Here is a 4,884-nt window from a genome sequence, read left to right as displayed (position 1 = left end):
GTTCCAAATGTGTGCGGGTAGAATATATATCCCACGGGGGTAAAATTGAAAAAAGTTGAAACATTTTTTTTTGGACTTAGTCATTTTTCCAGCGTTTATCAGACTTTCAGATAGGGGAAATGTCAGTGAGCATTCCGATTTCAGTTCCAGAGCGGTTCGCCGAATGAGTCCTTGATATTTAGTCGATTTCAGCCAATATTTTGGATTTTTGAAAATTTTACTTTTTTGTGAAATTATCCACTAAATGAGGGAATAATATGTGTGAGGGTACCACAGGAGAGATCCAAATGTGTGTGGGTAGAATATATATCCCACGGGGGTAAAATTGAAAAAAGTTTAAAAAAATTTATTTTGGGACTTAGTCATTTTTCCGGCGTTTATCAGACTTTCAGATAGGGGAAATGTCAGTGAGCATTCCGATTTCAGTTCCAGAGCGATTCTCCCAATGAGTCCTTGATATTTAGTCGTTTTCAGCCAATTTTCTGGATATTTGAAACTTTCACTTTTTTGTGAAAATATCCACTAAATGAGGGAATAATATGTGTGAGGGTACCCCAGGAGAGTTCCAAATGTGTGTGAGTAGAATATATATCCCACAGGGGTAAAATTGAAAAAAGTTGAAAAAAAATTTTTTTTTGGACTTAGTAATTTTTCTGGCGTTTATCAGACTTTCAGATAGGGCAAATGTCAGTGAGCATTCCGATTTCAGTTCCAGAGCGATTCGCCCAATGAGTCCTTGATATTTAGTCGTTTTCAGCCAATATTTTAGACTTTTGAAAATTTTACTTTTTTGTGAAAATATCCACTAAATGAGGGAATAATATGTGTGAGGGTACCCCAGGAGAGTTCCAAATGTGTGTGGGTAGAATATATATCCCACGGGTGTAAAATTGAAAAAAGTTGAAGCATTTTTTTTTGGACTTAGTCATTTTTCCGGTGTTTATCAGACTTTCAGATAGGGGAAATGTCAGTGAGCATTCCGATTTCAGTTCCAGAGCGATTCGCCCAATGAGTCCTTGATATTTAGTCGTTTTCAGCCAATTTTCTGAATTTTTGAAAATTTCACTTTTTTTGTGAAAATATCCACTAAATGAGAGAATAATATGTGTGAGGGTACCCCAGGAGAGTTCCAAATGTGTGTGGGTAGAATATATATCCCACGGGGGTAAAATTGAAAAAAGTTGAAAACATTTTTTTTTTGGACTTAATCATTTTTCCAGTGTTTATCAGACTTTCAGATAGGACAAATGTCAGTGAGCGTTCCGATTTCAGTTCCAGAGCGATTCGCCCAATGAGTCCTTGATATTTAGTCGATTTCAGCCAATATGTTGGATTTTTGAAAATTTCACTTTTTTGTGAAAATATCCACTAAATGAGGGAATCATATGTGTGAGGGTACCCCAGGAGAGTTCCAAATGTGTGTGGGTAGAATATATATCCCACGGGTGTAAAATTGAAAAAAGTTGAAACATTTTTTTTTGGACTTAGTCATTTTTCCGGTGTTTATCAGACTTTCAGATAGGGGAAATGTCAGTGAGCATTCCGATTTCAGTTCCAGAGCGATTCACCCATTGAGTCCTTGATATTTAGTCATTTTCAGCCAATATTTGGTATTTTTGAAAATTTTACTTTTTTGTGAAAGTATCCACTAAATGAGGGAATCATATGTGTGAGGGTACCCCAGGAGAGTTCCAAATGTGTGTGGGGAGAATATATATCCCACGGGTGTAAAATTGAAAAAAGTTGAAACATTTTTTTTTGGACTTAGTCATTTTTCCGGTGTTTAGCAGACTTTCAGATAGGGGAAATGTCAGTGAGCGTTCTGATTTCAGTTCCAGAGCGATTCGCCCAATGAGTCCTTGATATTTAGTCGTTTTCAGCCAATTTTCTGGATTTTTGAAAATTTCACTTTTTTGTGAAAATATCCACTAAATGAGTGAATAATATGTGTGAGGGTACCCCAGGAGAGTTCCAAATGTGTGTGGGTAGAATACATATCCCACGGGGGTAAAATTGAAAAAAGTTGAAACATTTTTTTTTTGGACTTAGTCATTTTTCCGGCGTTTATCAGACTTTCAGACAGGGCAAATGTCAGTGAGCATTCTGATTTCAGTTCCAGAGCGATTCACCCATTGAGTCCTTGATATTTAGTCGTTTTCAGCCAATATTTTGGATTTTTGAAAATTTCACTTTTTTGTGAAATTATCCACTAAATGAGGGAATAATATGTGTGAGGGTACCACAGGAGAGATCCAAATGTGTGTGGGTAGAATATATATCCCACGGGGGTAAAATTGAAAAAAGTTTAAAACATTTTTTTTTGGGACTTAGTCATTTTTCCGGCGTTTATCAGACTTTCAGACAGGGGAAATGTCAGTGAGCATTCCGATTTCAGTTCCAGAGCGATTCGCCCAATGAGTCCTTGATATTTAGTCGTTTTCAGCCAATTTTCTGGATATTTGAAACTTTCACTTTTTTGTGAAAATATCCACTAAATGAGGGAATAATATGTGTGAGGGTACCCCAGGAGAGTTCCAAATGTGTGTGGGTAGAATATATATCCCACGGGGGAAAAATTGAAAAAAGTTGAAACATTTTTTTTTTGGACTTAGTCATTTTTCCGGCGTTTATCAGACTTTCAGATAGGGGAAATGTCAGTGAGCGTTCCGATTTCAGTTCCAGAGCGATTCGCCCAATGAGTCCTTGATATTTAGTCGTTTTCAGCCAATTTTCTGGATTTTTGAAAATTTTACTTTTTTGTGAAAATATCCACTAAATGAGGGAATAATATGTGTGAGGGTACCCCAGGAGAGTTCCAAATGTGTTTGGGTAGAATATATATCCCACGGGGGTAAAATTGAAAAAAGTTGAACAAATTTTTTTTTGGACTTAGTCATTTTTCCAGCGTTTATCAGACTTTCAGATAGGGGAAATGTCAGTGAGCGTTCCGATTTCAGTTCCTGAGCGATTCGCCCAATGAGTCCTTGATATTTAGTCGTTTTCAGCCAATATTTTAGACTTTTGAAAATTTTACTTTTTTGTGAAAATATCCACTAAATGAGGGAATAATATGTGTGAGGGTACCCCAGGAGAGTTCCAAATGTGTGTGGGTAGAATATATATCCCACGGGGGTAAAATTGAAAAAAGATGAAAAAAAATTTTTTATTTGGACTTAGTAATTTCTCCGGCGTTTAGCAGACTTTCAGATAGGGGAAATGTCAGTGAGCGTTCTGATTTCAGTTTCAGAGCGATTCGCCCAATGAGTCCTTGATATTTAGTCGTTTTCAGCCAATTTTCTGGATTTTTGAAAATTTCACTTTTTTGTGAAAATATCCACTAAATGAGTGAATAATATGTGTGAGGGTACCCCAGGAGAGTTCCAAATGTGTGTGGGTAGAATGCATATCCCACGGGGTTAAAATTGAAAAAAGTTGAAACATTTTTTTTTTGGACTTAGTCATTTTTCCGGCGTTTATCAGACTTTCAGATAGGGCAAATGTCAGTGAGCATTCCGATTTCAGTTCCAGAGCGATTCGCCCAATGAGTCCTTGATATTTAGTCATTTTCAGCCATTTTCCTGGATTTTTGAAAATTTCACTTTTTTGTGAAAATATCCACTAAACGAGGGAATAATATGTGTGAGGGTACCCCAGGAGAGTTCCAAATGTGTTTGGGTAGAATATATATCCCACGGGGGTAAAATTGAAAAAAGTTGAAAAAAAATTTTTTTTGGACTTAGTCATTTTTCCGGCGTTTATCAGACTTTCAGAAAGGGGAAATGTCAGTGAGCGTTCCGATTTCAGTTCCAGAGCGATTCGCCCAATGAGTACTTGATATTTAGTCGTTTTCAGCCAATTTCCTGGATTTTTGAAAATTTCACTTTTTTGTGAAAATATCCACTAAATGAGGGAATAATATGTGTGAGGGTACCCCAGGAGAGTTCCAAATGTGTGTGGGTAGAATATATTTCCCACGGGGGTAAAATTGAAAAAAGTTGAAAAAATGTTTTTTTTGGACTTAGTCTTTTTTCCGGCGTTTATCAGACTTTCAGAAAGGGGAAATGTCAGTGAGCGTTCCGATTTCAGTTCCAGAGCAATTTGCCCAATGGGTCCTTGATATTTAGTCGTTTTCAGCCAATTTTCTGGATTTTTGAAAATTTCACTTTTTTGTGAAAATATCCACAAAATGAGGGAATAATATGTGTGAGGGTACCCCAGGAGAGTTCCAAATGTGTGTGGGTAGAATATATATCCCACTGGGGTAAAATTGAAAAAAGTTGAAAAAAATTTTTTTTTGGACTTAGTCATTTTTCCGGCGTTTATCAGACTTTCAGATAGGGGAAATGTCAGTGAGCATTCCGATTTCAGTTCCAGAGTGATTTGCCCAATAAGTCCTTGATATTTAGTCATTTTCAGCCAATAATTTGGATTTTTGAAAATTTCACTTTTTTGTGAAAATATCCACTAAATGAGGGAATAATATGTGTGAGGGTACCCCAGGAGAGTTCCAAATGTGTGTGGGTAGAATATATATCCCACGGGGGTAAAATTGAAAAAAGTTGAAAAAAATTTTTTTTTGGACTTAGTCATTTTTCCGTCGTTTATCAGACTTTCAGATAGGGGAAATGTCAATGAGCGCTCCGATTTCAGTTCCAGAGCAATTCGCCCAATGAGTCCTTGATATGTAGTCGTTTTCAGCCATTTTTCTGGATTTTTGAAAATTTCACTTTTTTGTGAAAATATCCACTAAATGAGGGAATAATATGTGTGAGGGTACCCCAGGAGAGTTCCAAATGTGTGTGGGTAGAATATATATCCCACGGGGGTAAAATTGAGAAAAGTTGAAAAAATTTTTTTTTTTGGACTTAGTCATTTTTCCGCCGT

Source organism: Phyllobates terribilis, unplaced genomic scaffold (assembly GCF_046119375.1).
Source record: "Phyllobates terribilis strain yellow unplaced genomic scaffold, ASM4611937v1 Scaffold_226__1_contigs__length_3207580, whole genome shotgun sequence".
Taxonomy (NCBI): Eukaryota; Metazoa; Chordata; class Amphibia; order Anura; family Dendrobatidae; genus Phyllobates; species Phyllobates terribilis.
The sequence above is the reverse complement of the archived record's forward strand: the minus strand, read 5'-3'. Positions refer to the sequence as shown.